The following is a 9,172-nucleotide window of genomic DNA, read 5'->3' as shown; positions in this document are numbered from 1 at the left end:
CCTGATAAGGAACAGCTCCCAAGGCTGAGATTCACCAGCCACCCTAATAAATGTTCCTCTCTGGCGCCTTACTGTCTGGGAGATTCCATGGGAGAGTCTCATCCCAAGGTTTACAACCCTAAGGTCAGAGGTCACTGTTACTCATCCTCCACCTCAATCAGCCAATCAGGAACTGGTAGGGCAGGGTAACCCCACGTGGGTCTCGAATGCCCGCAGAACTTTAAGCCACTGAACTACCGTAGTTAATGTCAGATAAAACAGGCAGCACAATGCCCAGAAGGTGCCCCTCCAGGACATTCTCAGACTCAGCTCGGACAATCACATGACGGCCAGTGTGTCCGAGTGCCAGGACTTAACTTTATTCTAAGAGTTGAGAATGGAGGTTGCCTGTGCATAACAAAAAGATCTGCCCGAGGTTAGCCCAGCTGACAGCCATGTGAACCACCGGTACTCCACCGCCAAAGCTCGCCTGATCAACGAGTGAACTACGGTTGGAACTGTCGACTGCTGAATCTCAGGATTCAGGACTAGTGCTACATCGGGAACGAACTGGTCTTCTTCCCATCTAAAGAGCGTGACTTGCTTGGACCCGCAGTCACTTTCCATGTGCACAAGCTCTGCTAGTTATAGCCAACACTAACTAGCCGGTCTTCAAAGAGCATTAGCAGCGCATCGCAGCAGGAATCTTTCCCTCCTCTCCTTCTTGCCAGCCGCACCGGCCACTGCCTGGCACTGAGCCAGAGAGCACCGATTGCACACAGCAACAGCCTGCCACTGCTTCTTTGTGTCCGCAGGAGATCTGAATCCACACAGATCGGATGAGTATTCAACATTCTGCATTACAGCTCGAGAATTCAATTGTTCCCTCAATTATGCAGGCTGACTTGTTCACGATGAACTGTCCTCCAGTGACAGTCAGCTGCAATCACTGAGTCAGACATTGTGTGGCTACACTGATGGCACTTTGGCTGATTGGGTTAATATGCTTTCCTTTTAAACAGGAGATGCTGAGTTCAAATCCCAACAGTGCTTTTCTTCCTGTCTTGTCTTACAAAATGTATCACTATGGATGATTACGTACAGCTTGATTTTGTTTAATGCAAGTTTTCATTTTTTTTCTGGAACAACTTGCTTTTCATGAAATTCATACAGCTTATTAAAGATGAAATACAAATCTTGCCTTGTATATCGCAGGCTGGTAAGAAAGAAGTATTATTTTCTTTTTTTTAATCAGAAGCTTGCAAATGGAGAAAAGGGACACACGTGAGTCTCTGTTAATTGAAAGGTTAGTGGTTTGAGCCCACCCAAAAATGCACTTCTCATTATTGCAATGTAAACCTCATCTATACTTACTCGGATTTCTTAGCAAAACCTTAACCCACTTGATATTTGCAGGAAATGTGAATGTTTTTGTTAAACAGTTAAGTACGTAAGTTAATATCACTGGAAATAGCCAATAATGACCAACATTCAAGGACATCATATTCAGCCAAGGACTTGTTCGAACGGCTGGCAGAAGAATTCATTTATGCTCTCGATGCACCCTGAGTTAGAATATTTAAAATTACGACACAGATTTGTTGGAGAACTTGACAAGCAAAAAAGACAGTTGGACAGCATGATGATGTTAGGACTGTAAGTTTGTATTTTAATACTTTTGGAAATTTATCTTAATTTTAATATACATGTAACCATAAATGCAGTTCTATGTAAATAAATTTTGTTGTATTTTATCATATTTTAGCTGATAGCACAAGGGGGTCTATTATACCTTCCGAAACTTCCAAGACAACTATAACAGAGGCTCATATTTTAATATAATTTGCTTTAAAAGAACAAGAACACCTCCAATAAAAATGTTCAGAACAAGAAATATTTTTACACTTCACCCAATGATATTGCATTAATGAGGCTGAAGCTGGCTTCTTATTCACCAGCTTCTTCTTCTGCCTTAAATGCTGCTGCTGTGATGTTATGCCACCTTTCGCCTGTAGATGGCTCTCTACAGTAATTTTTAAAAGTACTAATCAGGATGGATTACTGTTTTTATCCTCAGTAAATGGGAATATGTAAGTAGTGACTAGCCAAATAACATTTTTGTGTGAAACACATTTCAGAAAACTGTTAACCAATTTTCAAAACTCACAATAACACAAACACAATAAATAAATAAGACAAAGGCAAAACATAAATTCACAGGCACTTTCTGCATATTTACCACGACCTTGCCTTCTGATCATAAAAAGTCTTAAAATCCTGCATTTTACAAGAACTTTTTAATATAAATGGGACATTTAGAACATGGCATATGAGAATATATGGTTAACCGAGGATGAGCAACGGGTGATGGCACTTTCTGCTTCTTATAAACCTACCCCCTGGTTATAAAAACATCTAAAAATTTGGACACTGAGGTGTGAGAGACAATGGAACAGACTATCAAAATCCTGAACTTTAGGAAATTTTACTGTGCCATTTTTTTAAATATGACCCTGTGAACATGGCATGTCCCTCCTTCCTCATGTTAAGCATGTTGTACTTTTGTTGGACTTTTTAAAACAGTTTAACTGAGGACGCACGACAACTATTATACCTTGTGATACATGCAAGACATCTGTAAACGAAGATGTAATTACAATCAAATTCGCAATTAACAGAAAACCACAATTTGTATAATATTATTTCTCTATGTCGATGATCAGTTGAAGGATTTGAAGAAACTATATATTATTCCTCGATATCGATGATCAGTTGAAGGATTTAAGGAAACAGCAGCGATAGAAGGTGATTTTAGTTTTGAACCCATCTTTACACCTCAATAATCCATTTGTCCTCGAAAAAAGAAAAGACAGGCATGTTTTGAGTCTCAGAATGATCATCTTCTCGATCCAAAGAAACGTATAAATTTGATTCCTTCCATAGTATTTTGGATTTTCTTACGAAGATCTCACAAAGTATTGCCAGGATCTATATTTAGCGTTCGGTAGCGATAACACAGCTGATATTGATTGAGTAGAAATCTATGATGTATGGACAACTTTATCTGAAGCGAGAAATCCAAGAACGCTACCTATGAAGTGTTAGGATTCATACCAAGATATACTTTTTGTTTTCAACCCAAAATGCTGCTATTGCATTACACATTATGTGAACATTACCAGTTTTGGTAGCTTCTCTGCAGGATTTTTCAAAACTGAAACTAATTACAAAATTACTTAAGATCAACCATGACAAAAAATTATAAATCAGGACTAATATTAATATCAACTCATATTACTACAGAAGAAAAGATTTAACTGAAATATTAATAATACTATGCAACCCTATAAAGTAGAACAATTCAATTTATATAAGTTTTATTTTTTTATATTTTGAGAAATGGGCTCACACACCGGAAGACACTAACGTTTCTCTTCGTTAGAGTATGTGAATAACAGTTTAACCCAAAATGTTTGGAGTCCAGAGGGAGGACTCGCTCGCTGAATGATCTCTCAGGAAATCCCTGGTGAGATTCAAAAGGTGTTTTTTTCAACAGCCACGAAAAGTTTGATGATCTTCTCTGGATTTTCTGAATATGACGTTAAATTAGTTCAAATTTCTGAATATGACTGTTACGATCCCTGCCTCCCGGCAACGGAGGAGGCAGAAGTAGGCGTAGCCCCTATCCATCAGTTCACCTATCAGTTTTCCCATTCACCACCACACCCCCGTCTCATCCTACTTAAACACCTGTCCTTCCCTACCTCGTTGCTCAGTATTGGTTTTCCCTTTCGAGCTTCCTGGTGCACTACTTCTACTCTGTGTTCGTCTTGGCTTTCGGTTTGCGGTTTTTCCCTTTGGACTTCGGCTTTTCGGATCTCGGCTTGGATTGGTTACTTTCGCTCTGTTTTGGATATCTGGCTTCCCCTGGACTCTCGGCTCGTTCCTATGATTACAGTTTGCTTTCGGATTACGACTTGGCTTTGTTCGCTCCTGCAAGTGGGTTCACTCACTGGTTCAGTCCCTATTACCGAACCCATAACAATGATGTTAGATTAGTTCAAATCAGTTGGTAGTTAACAAAACTAAATGCTTTGGAGGTACATTTAAAACAGCAGAGCAACACTGTAGCACTTCGAGTGTGCCTGAGTTTAATTATGTAAACCTGTCTCTCTATGAACACGACCAAAGAGTTCTCACTCAACAGAAGACTGCAATGTGAGCACAGTAATAGAAAGCACCTGGAGATGCGGGGGATTGAACGGATTGTTATATGCTTTAAGTGATGGCTGTACGCACAGAAAAAAACGACAGTACTGATGATTTTTTTTAGTTGAAGCACAGATTCTTGCCAAGATAATGGACAAAGGCAACCCAGTGGATACTCTAGTAGAATGTGGAAGACCGTTCACCTCTGTAACCAACGCAACCACAGGAACAACGTCAAGAAGCAAAATCAATTCCCCATTTAAATTTGACATATGAGGTATGTTTTGTGACTCCTTGATGTAAACCCTATGATCTCTTTTGTACTTGGACAAGTTATTTCTGATGGAGCGCTATCCGCAAATATTTAATAAGCTTTACCCCTGCCGATGATTCGGCATGAAGTATCACAGACAACTGCTTTCACAGACAAAAACCGCTCACCAGCACAGCCAATATTAAATGTAGTTGCTGGCACACTACAATGTGCACTGGCTCATAAGTGATTTCGGCAGACGTTGCTCCCTATCTAAAGCTGAAAGTGCCAAAGAGCATTTCTGTTGAGAAAACATTTTTTTTCTGCATTGATGTTAAGCTTAGGGAGCCTGTCTTTTTGAAATTCTTTCTCTAAACACCGTGTGCAGCCTCCAGAGAGACTAACAAATATTTTTTTTGAGAAAATGTCTCACACATCAGAAGACACTAACGTTTATCTATGTTAGAGTATGTGAATAACAGTTTAACTGAAAAAGCTGTAATTGTGATTTTGCTAAAATTAAATAAATCGTCCATCAACAGTAAGAAATTATTAAGAAAGTAAGAAATTGTTTTATTTAATAAACTATAAGACATGAAGAGAGTTTACAGGTTATATCCTTCGCGTTGTCAATTAACTTAAGCGTTCAGGATCCAAGCCTGTGTGTGGATAATTGTGTTTCTTGAATCTCTTTAATCATCAAATGTTGTTGTTTAGTCCATCAGTTTTTTCTCGGGTTGTACCATGGATATTTTATACACTCAATACTTTTCATGCTCTTTTGCCTTTTCCTTCACATACGGAAAAAGTTCAAGGTGTTCTTGTTGCTGTGCTCCACACCTACACGAAAGCACATGTAACAGTACAGGACACACAGTGAGGAATTCGCACAGCTTTCAACTCAGTGTGGAGTCCAGAGGGAGGACTCACTCGCTGAATGATCTCTCAAGAAATCCCTAGTGAGATTCAACAGGTGTTTTCTTCAACAGCCACTAAAAGTCTGATGACCTTCTCTGGATTTTCTGAATATGACGTTAAATTAGTTCAAATCATTTGGTAGTTAACAGAACAAAATGCTTTGGAGGTACATTTCAAACAGCAGAGCAACACTGTAGTACTTTGAGTTTAATTGTGTAAACCTGTCTCTCTATGAACACGAGCAAAGAGTTCTCACTCAACAAAAGATTGCGATGTGAGCACAATAACATAAAACATCTGAAGATGCCAGGGATTAAACCCGGGACCTCATACATGCGAAGCATGCACTCTAGCATTGAGCTACATCCTCTAGGGCGCAAATGGTGGAACTGACGTAAAGATGTGCATATGTTCACTGAACACAATCCACCCTTCACGAAGAATGCCTGCAGTTTCCCACTTTCGCGTTTCTTCTACTACAAAGTAAAATCATGGGAATGAAGAAATAAGGAAGGGAAAATAATCACATCGAAACTTCCAGAGACTGGGCAAAATGAATAATTTATTTTTATATCCAGTTACATGGGAGACGGTGGTTGATTCTTCAACAGGGGAGAGCGTTTTTCTACCTCCTTACTCGACTGTCTTTCAATTATGTTTTCTTTGAAATCTTTTTGCATCTTTTAAGTGCTTGCGATTAAATTACGCATAGAAAAACAGCAGCACAGTTGATGTTCATGGACAAATGCACACAACTCCAGCGATTAAGCCCTGTCTGTAAATATTGTAGAAGAACGTTAAAGGGCGAAACAACGCTCCAACCATGGGAATGGTAACAAGAAAGATCGTGTTCTTATTTAATATGTGCTTTTGAATTGCCTTGTCAATACACACAGGCTTTAGAGATGGACAAATAATTTACAGTTGTGTTTGTAAACAAAGATGGAACATGTTTTTTCTATACCAGGAAGAAAGGAGCAGACTCTTAAACTTTAAGAGACAGAAACAACACCTCATCACAGCTAACGCTAATTAAAACAACATCACAACAGAAGAGTGAAGCCTTGAGTGAATCAAATTAGTTTTCATTGGTCGTCTGAGTCTTCATAACTTTGTAGGTGAGAGAGAGGATTGCGAAAATGTGCGGGTGCTACTTAGAAGTGTGTTGGTAGTACAGATGACTTCCAAATAATTGAGCCGGGTTTTAATCCCAGCCAGTGCATCCCCAAACCTTTTCAAGATAATCTGTTATCCGGTAGCACATCTCCTGAAACTAACATTCGAGGTAGGAAGCGTGCTCTTAAACACCAAAACACTCAAAAAGGTAGAAGCAGATCTCTGTACACAAGACAGTAGTGCAATATTAGAATTTCTGAGTTCTTGACGGATTCAGGCTCCTTCTCAGAGGTCCTTGCTCGCCAAATAACTTTACATCTGAGGAAGAGCACCATGGAAAAAAAAAACAACTCAACAAGCGAGCCCATTGGTTGCTCTTGCTCTTAATGCAAGGAGCTGTTTTTTTTCCCTCGCAATAATCATTATTAACCAAAAACAGCAGCACAGGTAGGTCGCATTTGTGATTATGTCACTTCTCTGCTTCAGCAAGGTCAATAAAAGACTCTGAAAGTAGTAAAGCAAAACTGAATTCAAAATCATATTAGGAATTCTGAGCGATATCTCCATACAGTTAATCCAAAAAGAACGTTGAAATATTTGAATATCATCTCTCTATATATTTCTCTGCTTTTTAACCGGAGTAAAGCTATTGGATTGAAGGAATGCTAACCGCTGGGTTAAAATGTATAGTTGTTATTTGGAGAAATCTGTAAACTCATGATCTTATATGTTTTAAAAGACAGCACAGGGAAAAACGACAGTGCTGATTATTTTCCAGAGACGGAGCACTGATGACCTATCCGAGCTGATTGATAAAGCCCACCCAGTGGATACTCTAGCAGAACGTCAACGAACATTCACCTTTGTATCCAAAGAAACGACAGGAACAACATCAGGAAGCACAATCAATTCCCCTTTTAAATCTTTCCTGTAAGGTATGCTATGTGAATTCATGAAGTTAATCCTCTGATCTCTTTTGATCACGAACAAAGTATTTCTGATGGAGCGATATGTTCAAAGATTTAATAAGCTTTACCCCTGCCAACGATTCGGCGTGAAGAATTAAAAGTTTCACAGACAAAAGCAGCTCACCACCACAGCCAATATTAAATGTACTTGGCGGTACACTATCATGTGCACTGCCTCAAAAGTGATCTCGGCAGACGTTGTTCCCTACATAAAGCTGAACGTGCCAAAGAGAATTTCTGTTGGGAAAACAAAATATTTTTTCTGCCTTGATGTTAAGCCTGTCTTTTAGAAAGTCTATCTCTAAACACCTCCCGCAGCCTAACAAAAAGCGCTTTTACTTATTGTATTGCAGGTCTTAAAACATTAATATTTGGCAGCAGTGGGATTCAAACCCACACCCCCAGAGAGACTGAAGCCTAAATCCAGCGCTTTAGACCACTCAGCCACACTACCTTCCTCCATACCCATCTTCCTCACATTGCTGGCTTGGACTGGGGGGGCTTCAGCTCTTGTCGTCAGATCTAATGATATCATGACATGTGGAAGTGACTGCTCCTTCATCTTCTGAGATGCTTTCAATAGCACAAAGGCTACTTTCACTGGCACAAACACAGCAATAACCAAGGAGGTGGGTTTCATCCTTTGTGCTGTTTGTAGGGGCGCACTACTACTGTTGCTTTTTTCATAATTTCTTCAAATCCTTCATTTGAAGGATATTGATGATAATACCACATAAATTGTGGTTTTCTTGTGATCGCCAATTTTATTCAAATAACAGCCTTTTTTACAGTTCCTTGCATGTTTCACAAGGTATAATAGCCCCCCTCGCATCCTCAGCTAACATATTTTAAAATTACAATAGCTTATACAGCATGCATGTTTACATTTATATTAAAATTAAAGTAAATATACAAGAATACATACAGTGCAAACCCAATAATCCTTGTCAGGTTCTCCAACAAATCTGCTTGTTATTTTAACATGTTTCAGCTGAGGGTGCAACAGGAGTATAAATGAATTTTCCCGCCAGCCATTCAAAGACCAAATTCCATGAGTGAACATTATTTTCTCAGATGTTGCCGGCATTGGACTTTGCCGGTGGTATTGAATTATGTCCACATCTGTTGTAGTAGTTCCTTCTTGAAATTCGACACGTGCAAAGCACTAGTAATATCATAGGTGTTAAAGTTCGCTGAGTCTATTCGAGTCATAGTGTGTATCCCTGCCTATCATTGGGAGACGGGTAGCTTTTTTACACTCAGATTCCAATCTTCAATGCTTTGTGTGAGAGCTTACATAACTTTAATTTTCTCACATTTTCTGACGATTGTTCCAAAGGGGCACCCTGTCAATTCCGAATACTTTTCAAAAATCTGCCTGCATGTTTGATTATTGTCATTTCATTTAGAAAAAGTTCAATATTGATCATAACTAAAGAAAATAATGATCACGAACAAAAAAGGGATAAAGATGCGAGTCGATCTTGAATCAGAGCTGGGTGACACGGGCTTCTGTTCTGATATGGTTTAATGAGAAACAGGAGGAATCGCCAATCTCCTATAGAACATGAGCTGAATCAGGAGTGAGACTTTTCGCATTCTCGTGCATATGTCAACGCCTGACCTACATCGTAAAACTAACATTAAGTTGTCAGAGACATTCATTTATATACAAACAAGAGACAGACCAAGTAATAATTCTACATTAGTTCAGGTGGGTAAACCTGAA

General features: G+C 39.2%; 1 non-coding gene across 1 annotated transcript; it reads right to left on the bottom strand.

The window, feature by feature from the left end:
- Positions 1-7,815: 7,815 nt before the first annotated feature.
- trnal-uag (transfer RNA leucine (anticodon UAG)) lies at positions 7,816-7,897 on the bottom strand. Its single transcript has one exon. It is a non-coding gene; the product is annotated as a tRNA-Leu (tRNA).
- Positions 7,898-9,172: the final 1,275 nt, after the last annotated feature.

This window comes from Lepisosteus oculatus, chromosome 14 (assembly GCF_040954835.1).
Source record: "Lepisosteus oculatus isolate fLepOcu1 chromosome 14, fLepOcu1.hap2, whole genome shotgun sequence".
Lineage (NCBI taxonomy): Eukaryota > Metazoa > Chordata > Actinopteri > Semionotiformes > Lepisosteidae > Lepisosteus > Lepisosteus oculatus.
The sequence above is the reverse complement of the archived record's forward strand: the minus strand, read 5'-3'. Positions and strand labels throughout refer to the sequence as shown.